Source organism: Oreochromis aureus, linkage group 14, assembly GCF_013358895.1.
Source record: "Oreochromis aureus strain Israel breed Guangdong linkage group 14, ZZ_aureus, whole genome shotgun sequence".
NCBI classification, from domain to species: Eukaryota; Metazoa; Chordata; class Actinopteri; order Cichliformes; family Cichlidae; genus Oreochromis; species Oreochromis aureus.
The window spans coordinates 6,505,320-6,513,860 of NC_052955.1; the positions used below are offsets into that span (position 1 = coordinate 6,505,320).

General features: G+C 39.1%; 1 pseudogene; it reads right to left on the reverse strand.

Moving 5' to 3' along the window:
• Positions 1-711: 711 nt before the first annotated feature.
• LOC116320357 lies at positions 712-7,687 on the reverse strand (annotated as a pseudogene).
• Positions 7,688-8,541: the final 854 nt, after the last annotated feature.

Sequence of the window (8,541 nt, forward strand, 5' to 3'; positions counted from 1 at the left end):
AGCTATTACAACATTTGACCTGATTGCTATAATCAAAACATGTAAACCAGCTCCATTCTCTTCACCAAGATTGCAGGTTAATGATTCACAGGAATGACTAAGGGCGTGATATTCTTTATCATCAACTCTGGAAGACTTATCTTGTTGAAATTATTATATAAAAATATGACTAACTTTATTGTGTTCCTGTGTTTGTTATGATTTGACAACAAAAACAAATAACAATTTGTCCATAAATTCACTATTTAGTTTAAAACACTACAGAAAGTCTTAGAACCTGAATGCATTATATTTCAGTATGTGATAAATTGTAGGAATTTTTACTTCACAGATGAATAGATATTCTTACTGTAATTTTTAAAAAAGAAAAGAGTAAAAATTTAACACATTTGAAATTAGGCCTTCCCAGCTAAAACCCCACATCTCACTTAATCTTTACCTACGAGAGGAAAACTGGCCTGAGTCCAGAGGACACAATAGAATACGTTCACTAGTGTGGTTGAGAATGACTGAGTTTATATGCTTGCAGATACAGATGGACAAACTGGTGATGGCTAACCAATCAGACATAGCAGTGGTGGATAAGTCAACAAAGACAGCTGTAGTGATAGATGTAGATATACAACGTGATAGAAACATCGGGAAGAATGAATATGAGAACACACACACGGGGAACTGTAGAGTCTTTTGTTTGAAAAAAAGACTACCAAGAGGTTTTTCAGAGCAAAGCATTTTCTTGGGGTTTAATGTCTTTTGTTCTGTATCACAGACATAACACCAAAGATTGATTGCACATTCATTTAACTCTACTTCTACTTGTGCATTAAATGTTACTGCTCCACATTAATGCAATACAGCATGTTGTAGAAATCCATGTCAGTCATAGTGCTTCAAATGATGACACACTGAGTGACTCTTTAACGTGCTGTGGCTATGAGTTGATAAGTTCGAGGTAAATTGGCAAAGCTGCTGTACTCTGGATCGAGGTCTACACTGTCAGGGCCTCCATCACAGGAAAAGCTGAAATCCTGCAGCAGTGAGACTAAGAAGATAAAAAGCTCCATACGAGCAAGAGACTCGCCAACACACGCTCTCTTCCCTGTAAAGACACACAATCACAAATCAATCTATCGTAAACAAAATTGCTTGTTCTTATTACTGTAGGATTTCTGGCTCAATAATAAGTGCCTTGAGGCAATTGTTGTAGTGATTTCATGTAATATAAATCAAGTTAAACTGAACTGTTATAATTGCTTATTACAACAATTGCATGTTGGCACAAAATAGCGTCAACATTCATGAAAATTGTATAATTAATCAACTGTGTCAGGACTTCGTGTACCTGCAGAGAATGGCATGAATGCAGGATTTTTCTTGAAGTTGCCGTTATGGTCCAGGAAGTGCTGGGGATTGAAGAACCTGGGAGTAGCCCATTGCTTTTCCTCTTTCAGCACAGAGTGCAAGAGAGGAATAATTACAGTGTCCTGTTCAGAAAAAATATATTGTTAGTCTATTGATGATTTTATTGCTTTTGACATTAACCCCTGACATGATGCACAATGGACTTAATACAGACTGTAATACATATGTCTTGGAATTAAGAATACCTTGGGATTGTATAACCCCTGAAGGATATGTCATTCAGTGTGTAGTGAGGTACGCTGAAGGGGACAATGTCAAGAAAACGCTGCACCTCATGGATGACAGCATCTGAAAATGGGAGGGACTTCCTGTCGTCCATCCTGGGACAACGATCTTTTCCCATTACAGTGTAAATCTCTTGCTGCATTTTCTCTGGACAAAGCAAAACAAAAACTATAACCGATCTGATCTGTTTGTAATGACTGCCAAGTTTTAGATCCACAAACAGACTTATTCCTAACTATAATGTATTTCACTAGCTGAGACCACATCCTCAGTTACGATGAACGATGATGGATGAGGGGCCATGAATTGGTGCTGCGGTTTGGGGAAGGGTTCAAAGGTGACTGGCTGTCCTGAACAGATCCCCATGTAGTAACGAGAAGTGAATGAAAAGAAAAGAAAAAGGGGGGAGGGGGGCATGAAAATGAGGACAGCAGGTATTAGTGAAGGGGGCATATATAGACTGAGGGCCAGAAGGGGAGTGAATGAGGTGTGTTCCCGCTCCTGAAATTCAGATAAATATCTCCACTTAGTGCTAAAAGCAAGTTGGTAACACTTTTTTGTGTACACCTACCCTGCATTTTGGGGTGTTTAATCAGCACAGTGAGAGCATGTCTCAGGGTGTAGCTGGTGGTCTCTGTTCCAGCAACAAACAGATTCAATACAGTAGAAATCAAGTTGTCGTAGTTGAACTCACTTGAGGGATTGTCCTTTTCCTAAGGAGACAAATTAGGAATATTGTTGACTAAACAAAAATTTGAAATACTTAAATGCCTTTTCAGCAGCAGGCAACAGACCCACTTGAAATATAGTTTGAATAAATAATACATATTTGAATGCATCATCTCTACTCAAAAAGAAGGACACAGTCCTAAGTATCCTTGACAAAACAACAGATCCTTAAGTTCTTTCCAACCTGATTAATTCTGATGAGGAAGCAGTCAATGTAGCCTCTGGGGGAGCTGGGGTCCAGGGTCTCTTTGTGCTCTTGGATTTTCCTCTCGATAAAATCTCTGGCCTCCTTTACTACCCAAAAATAGTTTGGTGGTAGCCCAGAAGATGGTCCATGAGCCAGGGAAAGATGTTGTACATCTTCAGGGGAAAAACACAGCAGCTTTATTTGTTTAAACATGCAATCAATATTATTGTGTATCACTTTTTTGGACAACCCACTTCAGCTTTGTTGGTTTGGAGGTAATAAGCCAGAACTATTCAATCAGTATGTTTGTTCTATTTTTTTGATGTCTTTTTTTTTTTTTTTTTTTTTTAAATCATGCCCACTGACCTGACCAAGAGGACTACTGTTGAATCGTGTGACTTTAGACATGATGGTCAGAAGGTGCAGGAACTGCTTGTCTTCAAAAGCGAAGCGTTCCCCAAAAACCAGGCAGCAGATCACATTAGAAACGGTGCTGCTTAACAAAAATTGGGGGTCAAATGGTTTACCTGGAGAAAAAAGGAAAAAGACAGTTGGAAAGTTACAAATTACAAATACAAATATGTCAAATCTTTATTTAAATAAATCATCTCATTTAGCTTAAAGTTTCTCTTTGAAGAAAGATTTGACAATGAGAAACATTCTCAACAATCAACATAAGAGAGCATTATGATAAACAAAAAATATTCACCTTAATCAACTGAAGTCAACTAAGGCTAATTATCATATGATGATAACATGAAGTTCAATAATGAAGTCATGTGTCTGGATTTTTGGGCTTTTGGACTGCAATTCTTTTTTTTCCTCACTTCTGCTGTCCTGTTTTTAAATCGAATTCTTTCATCATCACGCTGATTCGATAATTTTATTTGATTTTCTATACATTTCTAATAAAAAGTCCCTACTCAATGTGCTTTAAATCTCAGTGTGTTTCTGTCATTTTACCTTTCGAATTCCCCCTCAGCCATGTCCATTTTATCACTGTTGCTCATCCAAGTCTCCAGCTGTGTTATTATTACCACCAGCATCGAGGCCCATAGGTATTGTGTTATTTCCTGCCAATGCTGAATTTCCACCCTTCTATGTTGCTTCATTAGAATCTACCTGCTAAATACTTTGTTGTACTTCACTGTCTGCTATGGAGTAAATACTTAAGTATTTTTTGGATTGTTTGTTTCTAGCATGTACCCCAGTAGTCATAAGGTTAACACAAAGCTAACACAAGGAGCCAGACACACACACACAGCCAGCTTAGGATTAACAAATACACTGACACACATTTGTTTGTACTGTGAGAGGACTCTGAAGCTTCAAACTCTTCACATAAAGGCCCAGACTGACCAGGGAGCAGTATTACTCCATTATAGTGCAATTCCACTTTAAGTATTAACAGCAGCATAGTTCCTAGGCATGGCACAAAATTGTCTGTGTGTTCACACCTACTTACTCTGTTATATAGGCCAAAAAAGTTTCACTGAAAGATCCATTTTTCCTCAGTTCTCAGGAGGATTTGACAATTTCATGTAAATCATTTAATTATTAAAGTATATAACTGTAAATCAGCATGGATAATTCAATCCTTTCCAAGTGCATCAGTCATGTCACAGCAAGCTGACGTTATAAATGATACTTTAGTGTTTTAGCAGGTTATGCGATACTGTATGTTTTCTGTGCAAAGAATAAAGAGTTCAGACAAAACAGGATTTTTATATGAATTACAAAATCTGATAGTTTTAGTCTTCATATGTTAATGCGTGTTTGGTGCATTTTGTTACATATTTATTTTGTTTCCCTGACCTCTCTTACTACAGCCTATTTCTTGTGCAGGCACAAATGAAGAGTTTTGTAGTGTTTCCAAGAAATGTTCTTGTTATTATGTTTCCTTTTTTTCAAAGTGACAGTAACTTCTCAGGTAAATATTGAATTGAACTTTTTTGGGTCATATTCAAGCTACTGTACTCAAAAAAAAGAGTGAGAGACTCAAGCAGTGATTGAGGGGAAAAGAAAACTTGATATTGTGCAACAGTCCTTTTTCACATCCACCCTCAACATGTTGAAAACGCACCTTTAAATGTACGTATGTGAGCCCTCAAGTGTTCGCTGACTTCTTGGAGCCATTGCTCTGTAGCTGTACTCAGTCTCTCTCCGTCTCCTCCCCATCATTAACCCCGTAGATTTAACCCAGTTTAGACTGACAAATATTTATTTTACCATCACATCACAATTCAAAATCACTGTGTTTAATTTGCAATTAGTGTATGGTCGTGTTTAACTTTTGCATGTCTGAGCCAGGGAAATTTTTTTTTTTTTGGTTAGAAAATCTGGCCCACCTTAGTGTGTAATTGAGTTGTCCTGCTATACATGGCCTTTTCTTCTGTCATTTATGTCAATACATCAAATAAAATACTTTGATCTTATATTATTAGCTGTTGTTTATTTGCAAAGGTTATTCTCAACAGGGATGCTAGACAAAAAGCGGCGTTTTCTACAGACAGCCTAGCATACGCTCTCCACTTGCAGTGAAAAGAAAAGAAAAACACCCTTCCCTATTGGTGTTAGAGTTTACCATGTCAGCCAATCAAAAAAATGATAAGGCAACATGTGACATTTGGTTGTTTAGGGAGAAGGGGAAGTTTTTAGGAGTGACACCCGAGACGGAAAGCGGGCGAGCGAAAGAAAGAGAGAGAGAGAGTTTTCATATGTGAGACATTAGTGACGTTTAGCGTGTTTGGAGGCTATAGTTAGTTTGTTGTGTAGTTATTGTTTTGTATTGTGTGTCGGTTAGACTGCTGAATTTCATATTTGATCTAAAAAAGCTGTCAAAGGCAGATTCCAGTGTAAACGCTGTCTCCACATAGAAAACTGGACTGTTGCACCTCCAGTTGTCAGACCTGCAGGGTTTAGGCCTGTGGTGTTCTCCTCTGTCTTATACTGAACACAAACTACATTTTTTTGGACTGGCACAAATAATTTGTGCGCCTTCTTATTTGATGCAGCACACCTGATTGTTCTGTAAATAGATTTAAATGGTTATATAAAAACGCCTGAGGCCTTGGCTGCATTTTTAGGTAAATAGTACCATATAACTTTGTTGTTTGCAAAACTTGTGCATAATTTTTAGAAATGTACAATTTCTATTTGCATTTCAAGTTATGAAAATGATTCGTTAAACATGTAAAAAATATAACTTTTTTCTACTCGGATTCTGAATTTTTTGTCTGAATTTAGATCAACTGTGCTAATATAGTATACCAAAATGAAAAAAAAAATAACTCAAATTTCAGATATTTGAGGTTGTGCTGTAAATAATGATACCAAACAAGGCAAGAAAAACATATTTTAAAAGTGAAATATAGAAGTAAAATCAAAAGTAGTCAAGAACGGCCAATTATACCCGGGACCCCAGAGGGTTAAAAAAAAGACTTGAAAGGACTTGAAATTCAAAGTTTCGGACTTGGGACTTGACTTGAAAGTTGTCTGTCTTGACTTGCAACTTGACTCTGACTTGCTTGACTTTACTTGAGACTTGACTTGTGACTTGAGGATAAAGACTTGGGACTTACTTGAGACTTGCAAAACAATGACTTGGTCCCACCTCTGGTTCTGAGAATAACTCTGTTATCTTTGCACACACACACACACACACACACACACACACACACAAAAAAGTATAAATAAAGCACGCAGACAGTGATGAGACGCAGGTCTTGCGTCCATGACTGCCCTCGCGAGTGAAAGACAACTGCAGTGTTTGCGTTTTCTAACTCAGGTGTCTTAGCTGAAGAACTACGGGGTGATTTTTAGAAATCCCCTGTCATTTAAATTGGTCCTTCGAGCTTAGCGATGGAAACAACAGACACGTTTCTGTGACTCCAATCCAAGGTCTGACTGCTGTATCCTGACGTCGTGGGAAGCCAGCACCGAAGTCTGTCGACAGCCCTCTCCAGGTAGAGGTGAAAGTCCTGGGACGTTTTGAATTCGGGTCCAGGCCGGTGTTAGTTCTGGTCCACGACGCTGGGATCCAGCCAGACGACCTGAACAACCAGCAAAAGACAGCTGAGGGTGAGAAAACACTGTTTTGGTCTAACCCGCCGCAAGGGTTTGAAGAAATAAACGCGTGAAATAGGGTTTACGTTCGTCGAAAAGGAACTGTGTTTAGATTGGATCTAGAGGTAGCTGTTAAATACTTCGTAACAAAATAGGTTTAAGTTCACCACAAGGAACTGTGTTTAGAGTGGTTTTAGAGGTAACCGTGAAATACTTCGTGACAAATTAGTGCGCAAATGTCTATCTGTGTGTATGTATATGTGTGTATGTGTTTGGAAGTAAGCTGATTTTACAGCACAATATGCTGCTGAACTACTTCCATTGTTTTTTTTATTGTTTTCTTTGTGTATCCTGCAAAAGCCCAAGTACTGGTGACAAAGGGGAAAGGTTGAGTTCTGCCTCATAAAACTGACACCGTGTCAGCCACCACCGTGGAGTCTAGTACCAGAGAAGGCTCTGCAGTTCTGTGATAATGGGGAATCAGCCCACCAAACTCACTGCTGACGAGCAGTGGCTAGAAAAGAAATGTCCAGGCGCCGGACAAATCAGTGCTTGTAGATGGAGAAATCCTAAGAAAACACAATGTCCCACTATACATTCACCCATATCAGGAGGAACATAATAATCCCTTATCAAGTGAAAGATTAGAGATCAAAGTTTAAAAAGGGCTGGATACAGACTGTCAAGGGATTTCAGGATTTTGGGATTTTTATTATGTTATGCTTAAAAGTACATTTCATTATCTAAATGTGTTTGCTCTTTCAGTATTCAGCTTAAATGGGGAAGTTACACTCTGTGCAGACTCCACAGGAAGCCTGCACGCAGCACAGTTCTATTTTATCTCTTCCTGTACGTGCTCTATGAATAAAGGCTGCTTTTTATTGCAGGGCGCGAGTCTCCCTGAGTCTCACCCGTGTACACGTTAAACCTGTCTGAGCGTTTTTATTCTGACCTGAGTTGCAATACAGGAAATCTCCTGACATTTCTTGGTCCTTCGAGCCGGATGGGATACAGCACTTTTGTGTGACCCCACAGGAAAACCTCATCGAGTCCTGCCATCGTGAGAAGCCCGTGCTGAAGTCTGTCGACAGCTCCTGTCCAGGTACAGGATAAAGACCAGAAGCGTGAATTCGGGTTCTGGCCAGCGTTTTTAAAAGTGGTCCACGGCGGTGGGGGTCGATGAGGTAGACCTGAGAGACCGGCAGTGAATCAGCAACCAGGTGAATATTAACACTCTGAGACACCTCGCGTAAAACGTTTAGGCTCGCCCAGAGGGGTTGGTAGCATTCCTAAAAGTAAACGCTCGCCTGAAAAAGGGCTGGAAGCATTTTTAGGAGGATTTCTAAAAGTAAACGCTCGCCTGAAAAAGGGCTGGAAGCATTTTTAGATAAATCTCGTCCGTAAAACGTAGTACGCGTTGAAAAGGTATTGTTGTTGTTTTATTTTTGTTGGTGGAATAAGTTGATTTTACAGCACAATAAGGAGGCTGAACTATTCCACTAATTTGTTTACTGTTGGCCACCCAAGTACTAGTGAAAAGAGAAACAGGTCGTGTTTCATCACGTAAAGCTGACACCGCTTTCAAGAATAGCTTGAAAGTAGAAGGCCGTGTCAACTACCTCTCTCGATTCTCATGCCAGAGAAGGTGCCGCAGTTGTGTAGTTGTAAAGGATTAAAATGGGTAATGAAGCTTCAAAACTCACTGCTGACGAGCAGTGGTTAGAGAAAAATGTCCAGGCGCCGGACAACTTAGTGCATATAGATGGAGAAATCCAAAGAACACCTAAATGTCCCACGTGGGAGGGAAAATGTATAACTAAATTATAAGAAACCCTCCAAGCAGAAATAAATACTGAAAAGGATGCTAAAAAGAAATCAAAGCATACACAAGAGTTGTATTTTAAAGCATGGAA